The sequence below is a fragment of the Xiphophorus hellerii genome, chromosome 18 (genome assembly GCF_003331165.1).
Source record: "Xiphophorus hellerii strain 12219 chromosome 18, Xiphophorus_hellerii-4.1, whole genome shotgun sequence".
Classification (NCBI taxonomy): Eukaryota; Metazoa; Chordata; class Actinopteri; order Cyprinodontiformes; family Poeciliidae; genus Xiphophorus; species Xiphophorus hellerii.
Genome location: NC_045689.1, coordinates 32,384,831 through 32,404,267, shown reverse-complemented (window position 1 = coordinate 32,404,267; position 19,437 = coordinate 32,384,831). Strand labels below are relative to the sequence as shown.

At 39.8% G+C, this 19,437-nt stretch overlaps 1 long non-coding RNA gene across 1 annotated transcript in view; it reads left to right on the top strand.

The window, feature by feature from the left end:
- LOC116707798 (uncharacterized) overlaps nt 1–19,187 on the top strand; it is a 52,507-nt gene extending 33,320 nt beyond the window's left edge. The window contains exons 6-7 of the long non-coding RNA XR_004336570.1: nt 16,862–16,946; nt 17,767–19,187. This is a non-coding gene — a long non-coding RNA (uncharacterized LOC116707798). The remainder of the gene's footprint in view (nt 1–16,861; nt 16,947–17,766) is intronic.
- The last annotated feature ends 250 nt before the right edge of the window (nt 19,188–19,437 follow it).

The following is a 19,437-nucleotide window of genomic DNA, read 5'->3' as shown; positions in this document are numbered from 1 at the left end:
GTTCTGTGTCATGATGTGGGGAATATTGTCTTTACACACTTTTGGCTCCTTAGCACCATTGGTGTATTGGTACCAGCATGAATATTGTTGCTGACCATGTCCATCCTTTTATAAACACAGTGTGTCCACTGTCTAATGGCTTCTTCCTGCAGGTAGTTCCCCATGCTGCAAAGCTCAGATCATCTCAAATGGGTTTGTTGAATATGATGAGGAGTTCACAGTAACCCAGCGGCTTCCACAGTTAATAGACTCAAATCTGTAGCAAGTGTGAGATACTATCACATCAGTATGAGCCAAAATTTGTTGTAGAACTTGTAGATTCTATGCCATGAAGAGCTAAGAAATTTCAGAAGGCAATAGTGTGTTAACTGCCATGAGGACACCAGAGTCCTCAGGGACCCGTTGACTTCCATGTAAGTGTTTTTGGGGTGACAGTTAATTAAACATGACACTAGCAAGGTGTCCCTAAAAATCCCTGAGGTGAGAATGAGCAGGTGAGCTTGGTTGTTTTATATTAGGTATTAATCCTGTGAAGACGTAGCACAACACTATGTACCACTGGAGGCTGAAAGACAGATATGTGTACAAGCGGTATTAAGATGGGACTAAACATTAATTGTGAATGTTTGGTCAATGAGACTGTCAGGAATCTGGGGTTCTTGTGCCTCTGAGGCATTTTATTCCCCCAAAGGTTTCCACTAGAGGGCAGCACTGAGCAGTGTGCCACCACACACTTACGCATAATTAGCTATTAACTGAAGAATAAGAGGAGCTGGCTGCTGGTTATTTGACTCCTGAGTGCTAACCTAAGCAGTACCTCTAGTTCTCTGTTGTTTTTGTACAAACGTCCTGCCTTGTTCCCTTTCTTGAGGAAACCTCACTAAAGAGTTCATGGATCCCTCTGTGCTGTCTCCTGGAGTGCAATAACCCTCTGTATCAGAAACATCTGGACTGGCAACCTCAATCCTCCTCTCACTCTCCATCCAACCATCTAATCTGTCCATCCTACAATGCACCACCTGCCCAATGCCCTGGCTTCCACCATTTATCGCTCCCAGTAAGACCAACTCCCCTTCCTATTCTCATAATTCATTACTACATTCAACAACACTCACCTCTCACCCTCTTCCTCCCAGTTTTCCGGTCCCCGATCACCAGGAACTTCCTGGATCTAGATCATCAGACAAAACATTATTCAATTTCAGTAAAACTGTAACCATTCATCCCATTTATCTCCGGAGAGCATTCCTGCATCTGACTCAGAAAACAACTGGCGAAAATATTTGTAACAGTATTGACACAGGATTGTAGCAACACGACCACAAATTGTACAATATTTATTCATGACAAATTAAAACAAAGAAAATCCAGACAAATCAGTAACTTGATCAATATTTATGGCAGTAACTTTTAATTCTCAGTCAAGTACATTTGGGTAACAATGCAATGGTCAAGTGTCCACCTACCATTAAATATTGACATCCAGCAAAAGTTAAACATAGCTTTGATGTGAGTTTTTTTTTAATCAAACTTTGCCTTGGTAGTAAAAATAAGCTCAGTTCTTCTGACTTTCCCCTGTTGGGTTGTGATTTGCTGGTAGCGGCATACTGTCCAGGTTGGAAACAGGACAGTCACTTATGTAGAACTATACCTTTCCTTAATGTCTTTTATTTGGAATCAACTGATACTGAAATTAAAGTGAAATTCGCTTTCTCCATGTGTGAATCTTCTCAAGCTCTACTGGAGCTTTTAGAGTCAAACTATAAGGACTGGACTCACTGGTTCTGACAAAACTCCTCGGAAGGTGTGTTCAGTAACCTACATGTGTGAGCGCCTTTTTCTGTTAAGTCTTCTGATTACACTATAAATGTCCAGGGAGGTCTGCAGGGCTCTGACCAGGTTTACCTGTTTCCCAAAGCTCAGATTGTGCCCAGGCCTCCAGGATAGGCTGTCCATCTGCCACTGATCCCAGATGAGTTCTGTTAAGCAGCTTTGCAATGGACCCAGCAGTAGCTGCTACCAAAAATCTGACCCAGCTCTCAGTAGTGTGTGTGGTGGTAAAGTGTGTCTGTATAGCTGCTTTCATATGTGCTCAGTAAAGTTTGAATTTTAGTGCTCTATATACAAGTATACACACACATGTCTATACTTTCCATTAAAAAAAAAAAAAAACACCTGTGTGTTTCAGAATGTCCCTCCTGGTAAGGCATATTTTTCCAGTAAGAAAATGTTGTTCTTAAGAAGATGTGCTGTTTTCAGATTAAGTGTTAGGTATAGGACTGATGTGTGGAATGTGTTTAAGTTAGGTTTAGAGTTAGACATCTACTGGTTTAGGGTAAAGGTCAGGGTTAGGATATCGAAATTGATGAAAAATTAATGGAAGTCAATGCAACGTCCCTGTGAAAATGTAATTATGTGTGTGTACTTTATCAGCTATCCTATTTAGGATCATTTCTGGCATATTTAGTAACCATCTTCAGACCAATGTGATTTTGGGGGCCTAAACTACATTCTAGTACATTGAACCCCCTAGTGTAGTATAGAGTCAGGAGGTGAGCTTAGAGGTATGGAGTGAATTAAGTTTTGGTTAAAGTTAAGGTGAGGTACTGGTTAGGGAAAGGGAAAACATGTAGGTGAGGTATAAATGCAGTTACTAAAAAGAATCAAAGTCAAAGCAAATATGGATAGAAATACAAATGTGTGTGTGTGCGCGCGCGTATGGGCGTGTACAGGGGTGTGCGGGGGTGTGTGAAAGTGAGAGTACTGGGGGAGCCAAGGTGCAGTGGAGCAGATAGCTGAGCTCTATGCATACTAAAACCAACATAGCCACCGGCAGCTCAGATAGAGCTGGGGGGTTGCTGAAAGGGGAAAAGGTCTATGGGTGGTATGTGTTAGTAGCACTGAGATGATGGGTGTTGTTTGTGCCATTTTTTTTCAAGTGTGTGTGTGAATGAGTGTGTGTCAGGGTGTACAGGTAGGGGGCTTCTGAAGGGAGAGGGAAAGGAGGGAACAACATGGCCCCCTAGGGAACCTCTTCCTTATCTAACCTCTTGCTTCAGTATATCTGATTACAGACAACCATGAGGACACAGGCAGAGAGATAGAGAGAATGACTAAAAATGAAACAAATTAGAGAGAATGTTGAGCTGAGTGATGTTGAAGATGTTGCAGTATGTTTTTTTTTTAACCTTATTATGTAAGGTTTATGCATATTTATAGATATACCTTAACTCTCAACATCAGGCTTTCATTGATTTTGTGAAACCTTTTCCCTTAAAAGCTTGAATCTTTACAGAAAAAAAGGCTAATAGAATTTTTTTTAAGCTTTTTGAAATACTTTTTTCCTTTTTTCTTAAGACTTTATCTTACAATGACATTTTTTTTGTTTTGGGTACCATCTGTTTTATGATTAGGGAAAATGAAAGATACAGACCAAAGTTACTGATAAGATGAGGGCTGACATGAAACAGTTTAGCACAGTTGCACAGTTCAGTGCTGCAATTTCATAACTGTTTTTAATTTGTGTGCAAAAATGAGTTGGTAAAAATCTTTCCCAGAAATGTTCATTGATTTTTTTTTCTCACCTGTACCATTTTAACACATCACATCTGATGTGATATGTTAAAATGGACAACTGGATAAATATATTATATATGCCCAGTTATTATATTCCCTGTGCATATTGTAGTTGGTAGATTATACTTTGTGTGAAATCTGGCACTAGCCAAGTTAACAGCTGAGAATGTTAGATCGGGTTAAAACTGCTGAGTAATCCACCTTGGGAGTTTACTATCACATCAGTCATTAAATAAAATGATGTGAACAAGTCCTGGTAGAAAATGTATTTTTGTCTGTAAAGCTACAGACTTAGCAGATGAGTCTGCTAAGCATCAGCAAACTCATCTCAAGCTGGCAGGACATCGGCCCCTGAGGACTGGAGCTGGATACCTATCCCTTAGGAACAGATTTGGGATTTTCACATTTTTCACAGAACATTTGCTTTCAAGTTTGGAACTTTGACACTTAAAGACTTTTAGTCACTTTATGTGACAACACTCGAGAAGACAAACCTTGGCTTTGACTTCTCTTTTTTATGATTTTTTTTTTTTTACCTACATATGACAAATCAGGTAATTTATGAAGGCAGAATGTTAAAACAAAAAGAAAGAGAGAATTTTTTTGTTAACACAGTTTAAAGACAATTTTCACTAAATATAAAGCCTCACAAAGAAATAAATTTTTCTTGAACTTTTCCACATTTTCTCATGCTAGAATCAAACTTCTATAATTTTGGTTTTGGTAAAAACTGACCTAAAGTATCACACAAAGAGGGAATGTTGCTGTCCCAATGAATGAACAGGCTGCGCAAGACGAGCATGGATAAGAGACGCAATCCTCCTAACTGTGGAGGAGCTGCAGAGATCAGTAGAACTGCCAACTGATCATGACTTGTAAAACTACAAGTCATGCACTCCATGTATCCTTCTGGCACTTTAACATTAATGGAAGACTGGCAAGAGCAATGCTAATGTTGAAGTGAAGAACATACGAGGTTACAAAGTGAAACTCCTTTTGATCTACATCCAAATAGTCTTTCTATTAGACTATTTCTATTAGACAACTAGCACTGTGCATCACCATCATCCCACAGGAAAACATGGCAGTGGCAGTATCATTCTGTGGAGACTAATGTTTTCAGGAATGCAAAGCCACTTCTGTAATGTACTTGGCTCAGCTGGATTTTATTTTGAGTCAGAAGTTATCTGACTATTGCATGATGAGAAAAAGAAAACATGAAAGTCATGTGTCATTTTTCCTTTAACTTCAAATTCATGTACTGTTTTCTGTTGGACTGCCACATAAAATTCAGATAAACTGTATCGAAATTTGAGTTCATGCTAAGGGCTATGTTTACTACTGAAGGCACTATATGGGTTTACATTTTGTAGTACAGTAAATGAAATATGTGACTTTCTCTGGAATGATATTCTGCTGACGTTTTGTTATTTTGGAACCATCTTTTACAGACTAGGGGGAAAAAACACTGTCACGTCTTTGATGTGCTGCCAACATCTCTGACAATATTCATCCAGATCTTTTCTGGAATATTATTATTGCTGGGTACACACTGAGCATTTGAATATGATCCAAATCCAATTAACCAAGAAAGTAGGCATATGAACCCAAAAATGGAAATGAATGTTTGCCATGCAAATACAAATTGGCTTAGAGGAGAACATGATTGTACAAAGGATTCAAAAACAGATGACAAAATGGGAAAGACAAATAAAATATGATCTAGAAAGTAGAGTTATGTCAGGCTGCATAGAAAATTAACACTCCTATGTGTACTGCCATGTGGTTTGTTCTAGTTTTGTGATGATTAAATGTGATTTAAAAATACTGAGAAGTAGTAATCTTTTATTTCCACAGTCACCCCCGCTTCCCATCTGGGTTTAGTCTGGTCTCATCATTTGCACCCTGAGGGTAATGGAGAGTATGTGTGTCTACATTTCCATCAGCATGCGCATGTGTATGTATAATACAAAATGGTAAGGTCTTCAGGTCTTGCAAACGAGTGTCTGTACAAAAGAGCATAAGGCGGGGTGTGTGAGTCTGAGTGTGTGTCTGGGGGTGGGGCCGGGGGAATCCTCGTCAGTGAGAAAGCCCAGGGGACGGCCGGCGCTCCTCAGCCTCCTCATGATGATTGATGCTGGCGGGCCCCACACGCCCCTGCCGTCCAGCTAAATTAAAAGCCTATTTTGTAAAGTTGTAAAGAGAACAGAATGGTTGGTTTGGAGGATGTGAGCGTGCGTGTGCGTGTGTGTGTGTGTGTCTGGGTCACAGCCGGGTCCCTCTCCAGTGTCTTTAGTATCATCAACCCCTCAGAGGATAACCAGAAGGGGCTAGCTTCCGTGCCTGATGCCCTCTCTTTCAAGTCTCCAGTCTCATTCCCACACAAACAGGGAGGCAAGCTTTTACAGAACCTGTAAAAAGTATTCACTCCTTTCATCATTTTTACAGCTTTTACAAATTAATCATAAGCAACAAAACTTGGCTTTTTGGACAAAAAAAATCTACAAAAATTAAACCTTTAATGTCAAAATAAAAATACATTTTTCCAAAATAACAGATAGATGGATTGCATAATTATCCAACCCCTTTAAGAGACCGAACCAGGTCTCTTAAAGGTCTGGTTTGGAATGGAGGTGTGCAGTGAGTGATCGTAGTTTAAAGACATTTGGTACTGGTTCATCAGTACTCCTGGTTAACATTACAGCATGAAGACTAAAGGACATATAGAGATGCAAATCAATCTCTAAGATTCTGAACAACCCATGGAGATCAATTGTCATCAAGAAACAGGAGGAGCATGTCACATATAAATCTGTCTGGATCAGGCTCTTCTTACAACCTGAGAGACTATCCAAGGAGACTGGTGGGAGAGGACCCCAGGTAACCATGACAATGCTGAAGGAGTTCCAAGCTTCAGCAGCAGAGAGACTCTGCAGATGGCAACTGTTGCCTGGGTTCTTCACCACTCAGAGCTTTATGGGACAGTAGGAAGTCACTGAGTCAATGAGGAAGTCACTGACACGCCATGTTTGGTGGACACCAAACCCTGCACATCACCATAAACACACCATCACACCACCATGCTGTGGGGATGCTTACCCGCAGCAGGACCTGGAAGGTTTGTAAAGGCAGAAGGTCAAATGAAAGCAGCAGAATCTAGAAAAAATCCTGGAGCACATTTTGTTTCCATCTGCTGGAGAACTACGGCTCAGAGAACATTTACTTTCCAGCAGGACAATGACCCAAAGCTTCCGGCTAATGCTACAAGAGATAGTTTAAAGGCAACAGGGTGGATGTTCTGGAGGGGTCTAGCCAAAGCCTGCTTAAGGGCTGTTCACCACTGATGTGGTGGGATGGAGGAAAACTTTTTCTTCCATACTTTTTAGGTACTTTATTTTGTTTTATCTTTTTTTTCTGGCCAAAATGTTCAAATGTTACATTAAGATGATGAATCATTCTCTGATTCTTCTGATAATGCATTTTAAGCTTGAAGTTACTCTCCCTTTTTTTGTGCGTCATTTGCAAATCATTTGTCATCAATGTAAAATTAATAGACAAGCAAGAACAATCACACACAGCCATGAACAGACGTGCAATGCTTCACTGCTTCATGTCCCCAAGCCCTACTCCCTTCTTCCCCCAACTGCACGCACACACACACGCACACACACGCCTTCATGTTGCACCCCAATGAGCCTGGGCTATTGCTGACTTTGCCCCCACCACCTAAGCCCCCCCCCCCCCTTCCCCTCTGCTGCTGTTGGCAGCTAGAAGCGAGGGGAGTGACAGCCCTCCATGAAAATAGACTGGACACACACACACACACCCACGCACACGAACACATGCATATTATGTCTTTCTATCTTTACAAGGACTTTAAATTGACTTCAATTCATTTTTCGTTCTTGTCTACAGCCCAACCTTGAGCCTAACCATTACCAGTACATGCCTAACTTTAAACCTAATCACTAACCCTACACCAGCACTTCCTCTGGTGGGGCCCAGGCTTTGTGCCCCATAATGAACAGTGGGTCCTCACAAAAATGAATATTTGTTGGAAAAATGGTCCTTACAACGTATTAAATACAAGATCACACACATAAACACACACACACATAAAGGTCAGGTCTGTGTCATCTGGGTTGTGGAGGCCTGCTGAGCTGCCCCGCCTGTGTATTGTGCTAAACTGTTCTGTGGTGTGCATTCGTGTGTGCATTCGTGTGGGCAGGGGTGTGTGTGTGTGTGTGTAGTGTCACCATCACTGTAGAACAGTAACTATTTCAACTGGACCAGATAGATCCATCATTGACCTTATTAAAATTTCCATCATCATCAGTTTGTATCATCTTCATATTGTGTATTTGGTTCAAAAGGATTTCTTTCATCATGACAAAAACTGTCTCAATATTCACCAGATGCGATGTGAGCATTCATTTGCTCCTGCTCCGTGTCTGATATGTGAAGCATGGACTCACTGCAGCGCTCGTGTAAAGTATGTAAGTGGTGTTCCATCAAAGGCCTCTTCCTGAGAAAATACTGAGACAATCAGCAGCTCAGCAGGATCAACAGCAGTTGGTGATATTATCAAGCTGTGCCGCACAGATCAGGCCACCACAAGCCTGCAGTCAATGGGTCCAAATCAGTTCTCACAACATATGATGCTACTGATAGACATTTTTTCTCTATTTCTTTTAGTTTTCTTTCTATTTCTTGAACAGACGTGATGTGGCTTTTGCAACACAAGTACCTACAGGTGGAAATCTGCTTCATGTGGACATGCTAACACCAGCTTTGCAGGCGTCTGTATGAACTTGTCATCTTGTGTATAAACAGGGCTCTTAATTTTCCATGAACCTGCTTGGCTTCATTCATGTCCATTACAGTTGAGTACCACATCAATCTGACTGGGGATGTCATAGTAACGTGGTCCAAAAAGTAATGTTACCTGATTTATGTGCTGTACATTATTGTCTTGCTCACTCTGTCTTTTCTCATCAGCCACCAAGCACAAAAATGTCTCCACCTCATTGTTGGTCCATGGTGTGGATTGTAGTAGGGCTATTTTCCTTAAAACTCCAAACATGCTTAGTTTATGGTCTGAGTTTTTAGAAATAGCGGATTTAATGGAGGCACACCATAGACAATCAGCAACCTTCAGTATTTAGTCACTGCATTTTTATTCACTTGGCTTGTTTGGAACTTGGGAGTACACATACTAAAAAAGGAGCTGGTATCAAGTACCAGTACCTAATGGAAAACCTTAAAAACCGAGTCGAGTTGACCTGAATTACACAGGTCAATTTGAAAAGGGGTTCAACACCAAGATAAATCCTGCTTTCCCATTTAATGTTTTGTTTGTAGTTGCAAGCTAGAACCATGACCTGCTTTATAATTGTGCAGACCATGTCACTTTGTAGGAGTATATCTGCTTGAATAGTCAGTGGGAAAAGCAGGTACCTTCTCTTTGATACTCATTGCTTGTCCTGCCTTGGCAGCTTAGCCAACGGAGTGTTGTTGGTCTGGTTACATCATGGTGTCAGAGGCAGGTTTGTTCAACAAAGTGAGTCAGGATGTACCACAGCTGACTTTGTTCCATTAATGGCAGGTGGTCCACCACCACTACCACCATGACCTGAAGGTACCACTTAGGTTCAAGGTCCATGCACTGTACTGGGAGACACCATGCAGGACAATGGGTGGGTGATGTCAATGATGTGGACATATTTAAACCATCAACCTTTTATAGCATTACTTTATGTGGTTGTTCTTATCGACGAATGTTCTAGTTCAGATTTGCTCTCATTCATTTAACGGATTCCTCAGTGATGTCAGGGCCAACATCCCACTGGTTGAATAATCTCATCTCAGGATCTTGCAGTCTGAAGCGACTAATATGATTGAAAGTCATATTAAGGAGTCAGGGAGATGTTGTCCCACAGCATCACACTTCCTCCACCAAAAAGATTTTCGGCATTGGTAGGGAGTAATTGGCACATTTGTATTCGCAGTGAAACCCATATGACCAACTCTGCAGTTCAACAGATAAACACATATATAAATATACGTGTGTGGCAGCAATGAAAGTTTATAGCTCATCATTCACCAGGGTTATGGGCTTCCTGCAAATTGCCTGCATACACCTAACAGAAACATAAGGAGTGTGTTTCTGTTAGGTGTGTGTCCTCAGTGTGTGCATTTATACCCTATTTACTGTATCTCTATATACAGTAAATATAGAAACATCTCAACATAAAGATAACTGAGGGGGTTTTAGTTAGCAAATATAATCAAGCATCTTTATTTCTTTATTGTTCAATTTTCTTAAATCATCTTTAGAAAAAAATAAAATCAAACAACAAAAAAGCAGAATCTACCCTATTCAAGATAACTTGTAATATGAGTAATATAAATAGGGCCCTAGTTCTGAAATAAGTTCCCAGTTGTCTGTGTTTGTGTGTGTCATGGCAGAACTGTCCAGAAAGACACAAGGCAGGACGGTTTTGGTTGCGCCGAGTGGAACGGTCTATCCTGTCATCCTGTCAACCCTCCCACTTACCCTCTCTCTCTGGGCCAGGGCCGGTCTGGGGGCCATTGTATCACCAACAGATGGGACTCTCACAAAAAGAGCCTTTGGTTTGGCAGGCTGGTCTCCTGCACACCCGATTAAACCTTAATGGCAAAGTTAGAATTGATACACCACGTCTGTTGTGACTTCAATTAGTGCAAGACAGCCTGTGGAAAAGACAGGGCATCAGAGAGGTGAAGCACTGAGTGGGGTCCCACAGTCATTCACCTGGGCTTCTACCAGTTATGTGGGAATGGTTCTCTGTCATGTTTGGTGATACAAGAATATCAAGGACCTGGGAAAATACTTTTTGGTCCAAAAAAAGGAAATAAGCAGAAGAAAAGCATCTTTCTCATTTTTAGTCAAAATCTTGATCTTAACCTTGAGGTTTTTTTCCCTGATGATTGTAATTTACATACAAATTTTGACTGATTTAGTCACTTCAGTGAACAAATTTCCAGCAATAGGATTATATGTGTCAAATAATTATTTGCTAAATGTAAGCTCCTAAAAACCAACAGCTCAGTCTTTCCATAGCAGCACATAAATCACATGATGGATTGATTGCTTTATTCAACAGACTCATGGTCCACATACAGGGGTTGGACAATGAAACTGAAACACCTCTCATTTTAGTGTGGGAGGTTTCATGGCTAAATTGGACCAGCCTGGTGGCCAATCTTCATTAATTGCACATTGAACCAATAAGAGCAGAGTGTGAAGGTCCAATTAGCAGGGTAAGAGCCCAGTTTTGCTCAAAATATTGCAATGCACACAACATTATGGGTGACATACCAGAGTTCAAAAGAGGACAAATTGTTAGTGCACGTCTTGCTGGCGCATCTGTGACCAAGACAGCAAGTCTTTGTGATGTATCAAGAGCCACGGTATCCAGGGTAATGTCAGCATACCACCAAGAAGGACGAACCACATCCAACAGGATTAACTGTGGACGCAAGAGGAAGCTGTCTGAAAGGGATGTTCGAGTGCTAACCCGGATTGTATCCAAAAACCATAAAACCACGGCTGCCCAAATCACGGCAGAATTAAATGTGCACCTCAACTCTCCTGTTTCCACCAAAACTGTCCGTCGGGAGCTCCACAGGGTCAATATACACGGCCGGGCTGCTATAGCCAAACCTTTGGTCACTCGTGCCAATGCCAAACGTTGGTTTCAATGGTGCAAGGAGCGCAAATCTTGGGCTGTGGACAATGTGAAACATGTATTGTTCTCTGATGAGTCCACCTTTACTGTTTCCCCCACATCCGGGAGAGTTACGGTGTGGAGAAGCCCCAAAGAAGCGTACCACCCAGACTGTTGCATGCCCAGAGTGAAGCATGGGGGTGGATCAGTGATGGTTTGGGCTGCCATATCATGGCATTCCCTTGGCCCCATACTTGTGCTAGATGGGCGCGTCACTGCCAAGGACTACCGAACCATTCTGGTTCAAACATTGTATCCTGAAGGAGGTGCCGTGTATCAGGATGACAATGCACCAATACACACAGCAAGACTGGTGAAAGATTGGTTTGATGAACATGAAAGTGAAGTTGAACATCTCCCATGGCCTGCACAGTCACCAGATCTAAATATTATTGAGCCGCTTTGGGGTGTTTTGGAGGAGCGAGCCAGGAAACATTTTCCTCCACCAGCATCACGTCGTGACCTGGCCACTATCCTGCAAGAAGAATGGCTTAAAATCCCACTGACCACTGTGCAGGACTTGTATATGTCATTCCCAAGACGAATTGACGCTGTATTGGCCGCAAAAGGAGGCCCTACACCATACTAATAAGTTATTGTGGTCTAAAACCAGGTGTTTCAGTTTCATTGTCCAACCCCTGTAGACATTAAAACAACAAAGACATGAAACACAACAACACATAAAAATCTTCTAAAAGACATGCCTACCAATGTTTCCACAAAGACCACTGGTAACGTAGAACACTGACAGAAGGATGTCAGGATGTGTCAGCATTGCAATAAGACTTGGACCTGCACAAATGATACATAGACTTATATATAAAATTTCTCATGAGAAATTTAATATATAATTCCAAATTATGTACCAAATTTGATATATGAGAATATCATGAGTGCCTGATATTCTCAGGCACTCATGAGAATATCTAATTCCTCCTGAGTGCCTGGAATGTTCTGACATGTGCATCACAAAATATCTCACTTGCAGTACTGAACATATTTTAGTAAAGGCAGAGATTAGGTGTTGGTGATGAAGAAAAAGCAGCACCAGAGCCACTGTGGCTAAGATACAGGAGTAAAAAACTGAAGCCTTGATTTGATGGTAACTGATCTGACTGGTTTGAGGTTCTCAGGTAAAAATCTCTGCATAATTTTACAGCAGAACTCATTTAAACATTTTGAGAAAGTAAAAACCTTCTACAGCATTCTGATGAGTTTTAGCTTGAGCTCACGGAGACTTTCTGAGTGAGCAGGACAAACCTAAACATTCCCAAAGACAAGGATAAATTGAGGTACAAGGAGAAGATTGTGAGGACGCAACAAAGCTAGAAGCATTTACATAAGGTTCAGACTGCAGTGAGACTGGTTTTACTTCTAATGTGATATCTGGTTTCCTTCAATGGTAACTCTTGGTCTGAACCATGAATATTTCACAATGAAACTCAAACTCTGTTCAATTTCATTTTAATGTTGTTTTTTTATACATAAAATACATAAAAAAAGATATGATTCAGATTGTATGAAGACTTTGTCAAGAAAATGTGATGCTATAGTGAAACAAGGCAACCTTCCTCGTTCCACGGTGGAAATGTGAGATTTGGATGTGGAGAAGGGTCGGGCACTGGTCCAGTGTAATCCCTCTCAGTAACAATGCACTTCCTAAACAGTCTGATTTCACACTCAGCAAACAGGCAACGACTGATTCCAGCATGCAGCTGTGAGATGTGTGGGCTCTTCATGGAAAATAAGCTTGAAATCATAATGAGGAGCAGAGATAACACATAACCACACATGCTGCTTTTACCTAAAGGGATTGTTGTGATCGGGAGGAGAAGCATAGAACAAATTAATGCAGGGATGCGCTGTAACATTCTCTAACTGATTGAAATAAAACTGCAGTTATTATTTTTGAACTGAAAGAGGAACAATCTAGGGTCAGCACCCAGAAACTCATCCATGTGTTTATCTTTAGTCACATTGATTACTGTAGCAGCATCTTCACAGTTGAAGCTGATCCAGTACGCTGCTGCTGGTGTTCTGACTAAATCCAGGAAGATAGAGAATGTCACCCAGTTCTAAAGTCCTTCCAATGTTCTCCCTGTAGTTCAGAGTATAGATTTTAAAATACTGTTGTTAGTTTATAAATCACTGAACGGTTTATCACCACAATACATTAAAGATCTGCTGTTGTTGTATCAACCTTCCAGATCTCTCAGGTCTAATGATTCGGGTCTGCTCTGCATCACCAGAACCAGAACCAAACATGAAGAAGCAGCATTCAGTTACTGCTCTAATCTGGAGCAAACTTTCAGAAAACTGCAAAGATGCTGAAATCTTGAGTTCCTATATATCAAAGCCAAAAGCATATTTGTTTACTTGGCTTGGGAACATCATTAACTGTCTCCTGTTTAAACTGTTATCTCTTACTTTGCAATTACAATGTAATGTCTTTTTTGTTGGTTTGTTGCTTCCATTTCTTTCCAATTATGTAAACACTTTGAATTGCCTTGTTGCTGACACTGTGCTGAACAAATAAACCTATTTGATTTGACCTAAAAGCTTTACCTGAAAAAAGTCAAATGAACGAATGCTTAAATATCTATCCAACTTTTTTTGATAAGCCTAAAAGTTACATTATCAGGTAGGCGTAAAGTCACGTGTGCCAGAGATATTTCTGCAAAAAATTGCAAATAAATTGTCACAATTTTACACAGTAAATAGAATGGGAAATATATCATTCAGATTTTCATACCAGTATCAAAATGCAGAAGACAACAGTACATTACCAAAGAAGTAATTGCCTTTATTTTTAATTTCTTAAAATCTCATATTTATTTGTTTTTTTGATTGCTGAAAAAATGTGACTTTATTGGCACAAATCTAATTTCATACCCACTGACAAGCACACAGAGAGATTGCTAGGGGCAACTAGGAATGGGGGTTCAGCTGTTCATTTACCAGTTCATGCGTGAGCATGTGTGTGAAATACAAGGAGCTTGAATTTGATAGGACAGACAAGCGGCTGTCTGTGATTAAGAATAAATAAGCCAATAAATATTCAATCAGGACAGGAGGAGGCATGATTAAAGGAACTGGGAAGCTGAGATGAGAAGAGGTCAACTTAGTCTAGTTTGGGAAGTGCATAAAAGACAGAAATCACACAACAAATCTCTTTTTGATGTCATCATCTGTTCATGTTGCACCAGATAATGATTTAAGAATGATAGTCAAACATTGTTTCATCCTAACACTGCTATGGATCAAAGATTTGACCATGTGTTCAAAGCCCTGTAGCACAAATGGAAACATCTTTACCCTTAACAACTGGAGCTCAGGCACATCAGCTCTCATTTACATACATGCTCAATTACAGATGGCTGAATGTGTTATTGGTGCAATCTATGAAATATGCTTTTATATAATAGCTGAAAATTCCATCTGAAGTTCAATATTTTTCAGTCAGTAACAGTTGTGACTTCTAAGTCAAAAATTTAAATACCAAATACAATTCTTCAATTAGAGAAGGGATTCATCCATATAGACACGCTGACATATTTATGGAACAACAAATTATATTGTAAGATATGAGATACACGTAAGATACATGCATTGTAAGATACATGATTTTATGGATGTTGTCTTCCAGCAACATTTCATTCTAACTTTATTCTTAATAAATTATACTTAATACTGCTAAGTAGGAGAATTGTTGTTTTGTTTTTTTAGCACTGACATGTTAATCAGACAAAAAAAAAGTCAAATCTTTTTTTCAGTAATCATACATAAGCACTTCCAGGCTGCCTGACAAACAATGCTCTTCAGTGTGAGTGTTGTTACTTAGTGAAGACAGCTCACACTAAGAGGCAGTTCAGCTATTTCAAAATAAACTTTTTTTCTGACAAATAAATTTGCTGTTCATTCAGGCTTTGAGTACTAAACTTAAAACAGATAACAGGATGGCCAAACAAACTGCAGCAAAGTTTCTCTCTTTCATCCTTCTGAGTTTTCAGCATCGGTCTGTTTTGAAACACAAAGAATTCTCAGAGTTAAAATAAGGATCACGTTGTATCTTAACATGACTAATTAATTACTGCTAAGAGGATAAAAAAAACAATTTTGGCTGGTATTGTATAATATCTTAAAATTTAATGAAGAAAAATTGGACACAGCTAAACTCAGCATGTCAAAAGCTTTTCCTGATGTTGAGCTCAGGCAATTGGCTCTGAATGGAAAACTTTTCATTTAATACAGTAAATGTTTCCCTAGTTTAATAAAATCTTCATAATTCAATTCACATCAACCACTGGACAGAGCAGAGTATGAAATTATGATGCACAGCTAAGTAAAAGGTCTATGTGAGATAATGGGTGACATCTGTATTCATAGGAATGCCTTTGTATTCTTGATCATAAATGCTTCACAGTTTCACAGTAAGTGAATATCATAGTTCTTTATAAGGAATCAAAAGGTCAACAGGAATGAGGACACTTCCTGGTCCTCACTTTTTTGCAGTTGTACTGAACTCTGCTAGTTAGGTTTAGAGAGATGGTGTCAATTAGGTTTGGTTAAGGTTAGGGTTAGGACTTTACTAGCATTTGTTTTTTGGTTAGGACAAATATCTATGCTAGGCTTATATGTAGTTACTAAAATGAATGGAAGAATATACAAAGTCTTCAGTTTGTATTGAAGTACAAAGATATGCATGCATGTGTCTGTAAAAATGGTAGTAACTGTTGTGCACTGGTCAAATATACACTCCACAGTGGGAGTATTGGCAAAAATGAACCAATAGGACACAAAAGCAGACAGTAAGATGTATGTACTAGACTGGAAAAAAAACACACTGTAATTGATCACTCAGTGTGGTTTGTGTGGTATTTCAGCAAATGTTCAGGATATTAGCTGACTTTGTCCCATTCTGTCTGTGTATTTTTACCTCAATATGCTATACCTGTTTGCTTGATATAACACAACTATGGGTCTGACTTTTTGTATGCATGCGATTAGATTATATTAGATTATATTAGATTATATTAGATTAGATTAGATTAGATTAGATTAGATTAGATTTATTGTCATTGCACAGTAAGCAGAACAACAAAATTAATAGTCCAGCTCTGTTTAGGGCATTTATAAACAAACAGTCAAAATACAGAAAACTAGACAGAAGTATGATATATGATCTGGTATGTGCCAGAGCTGCTCCTGCTCAGAATTGCTTCAGTCCCTATAGAGATGAGTTATCAGTGAAGATACATATGGAAGACCCGTTTGCCTTCACACAGTCTTGTACATCCCCATGTAGGGAAGGGAGCAAAAAATTCTTATCAGGGGTCTTTCATCTTCCTCACTATTCTGTCCTTCCCTCGCTTTCCTCACTGTATCTGTCTAGTCTTGGAGATATGGTAATCACTGTGTAAGTATATCCTGTCAAATAATTACCATATATTGAGTTCTGCTCATCTTGGCATAATTTTTTTCTACCGCACAATAGTGTTTGCTCTTTCACTTCACAGAAAGCAGCGAACAGAGGGGACCGACGTGAGACAAGCTTATCATTGTGTTGATGATCAAGAAGTTCAATGCACAGATCGTTTGAAGGTATGAACTATTTTAGGTTTAAGTGATTGTTGCTTAAGCCTAACATTTACTGTTGTCACTGTCTTTGTTGAATTCTCTGAAATGCATAGTGTGCTCATGACTGCAAGCAAGTACATATTAACAAAATTATGTAAAGACAGCTGAACTGTATTTCAGCTCAGTCTGATTTACCATATCTGATGATGTCAGTGATGGGATGTAGTGTATTGAGAATCCAAATGTGTTTTTTTTTTCTTTTGGCCCATTAGTTAAAAAATACAGACATTCCACAAAAAACTTATGATTTGTCTGCAGTTTTCCCAGAAAATATTCATATTATCTTGTTTGGATTAGGTAGTGAGCCTAGATTTTGTTAGTAACAGTCTCTAGAGTTTTATTTCTTTCGTCCCCACCAGGTCATTATTGTAATTAAGAATTAGAGATAAGGATGACCAAACAACAACTAAAATATCATCATCATCATCATCATCATCATCATCATCATCATTGTCATCATTCTTCATCAATACAATGTATAAAATATATTGAGTGCTGAGCTCCTCCCAGTAGGAAGCCAGTACGTCCTTCAGGTAACAGTCAGGTGACATTCTAATCTACCAGACTGATAAATGCAGAGTCAAAGAAGGCTCTTCATGGCTCTCAATGCAGCCTCACAATGAACATGCTACAGCTGGGATTTTCAATCAGTCTACTTCCTCTACTCCATCTGATGATACTGATAGCCTCCACTCTGTACATCAGCAATCTGGTTGAGGGTTTTCCAGTGTTAGTTTGAGCCCCTAACCCATCAGTGCACATACATGCCATTTTTTATCCCCAGGACTCTGTGATGTGTGTGTGTCAGCAACACTATCCTTCCAGGGACTCGGATCTCTCTAAAGAGGCATCCATCTCTTGGGGTCTTTTGTGTTGGGAGGAGCATCCAAGGTCACCAGCTGAAAGACCTCCCTTTGTGCTCTTGTGTGTGTTGCCTCCATCTAGTGACTCAGGATCCTTGGCCTATTAATTGACCTGACAATGATAAAGGAAATGGAAGTGGATGCTATTTGTCTCTAATGCACCCACACTCATATTATCCCAAAGACAAATGGGTGCCGTTTTCCCACTTGAGCTGCTCTAATTTTTTAAACCCCCCTCTCAGGATGTGTAGGGACAGGGTGTAAGTGGGACATTATGTGGGCATATATGAGCCAATGTTATTTGTGTCGAGCAGAGATTTCCAAAGTGGGAGGTCAAGACCCTGTTGTGAATTGTATACAGTTTAAAGAAAACACAATTGCTGATAAAACATGTTGCCAATTTGTGATCAATGTGAACACACAGTATTAAGTTCTGCATGGTGGTTTCAGCACATCTACTCCGTAGAAGAGGTTTCTGGGCATGAAGTTTTGCTTGGCCCAAGCCTTAGTGCAAACAGTTTTAGTGTTTTCCCCCTACATGTGTGGGGTTTCTTCCTTTACTATCATGTATCCCACACTGAAAAGACATAAATGTCACATTGACTGGTCTCTGTAAACTCCCATCAGGTGTGGGTGTGTGTTTGTTGTTCCTGTTGTCCTGACACATCCAACATGTACTCCACTCCACCTGTATACTATGTATTTGCTTGTGAAGGAAAGTGAAAGAACATTTATTGTTGAAAGTCATCGCCTGATGTCAACTGAATGCTTGAAGCTAACTACTTGGTGATGAGACTGTGAAGGTCTCTGCTATATTTATCTCTAAAATGGACTATTGTTAACAGTGTCTCAGATAAGTGACCTCACACGTGACATGACAAAGTCCAGGTGTATTTACACAAACCCCTAACAAATATATATTATTTGATACATTGCCTGGCCAAAAAAAAAAGTCAACCCCTGGATTTAAGCAAATAGGTATAAGGCTCCTACTGGATAATTACTGCATGGGAGATTATGTCTCAGATGGCAACAAGTTATTTAACCCCAACTGGTGCAATGAGTTGCTTCTCATTTCTTAATCAACCATGTGGAAAAGACACATCCTATGGTGTGTCAGTCTGTTTGATAAGGGTCAAATCATTGGCATGCATCAAACAGAAAAAAACTAAGGAGATTGCAGAAAGTACTAAAACTGGGTCAAGAACTGTCCAACACCTTATTGAAAACTAGGAGAAAGTTCTTCTTCGAGGAAGAAATGTGGCCGGAAAAAATTCTGTGTGATCACAATCGGCGATCACTTAACGTCTGAAATCAAATCAAAGAAAAAAAAACAAAAAAACAATAGAATTCCAGGCGCTGTTTATAGTCAAAGTAAGAGCATTTCCACAAGCACAATGTGAAGGGAACTCTTGGGACTGGGACTGAACAGCTATGTAGCCTTAAGAAAACCACTAATTGTTGAGGCTAACCAGAAAAAAAGGCTTTCGTTTGCTAAGGAACATAAAGATTGACTCTGGAGCAATGGAAGGAGGTCATATGGTCTGATAAGTCCAGATTTACCCAGAGTTCCAGAGTAATGGGTGCATCAG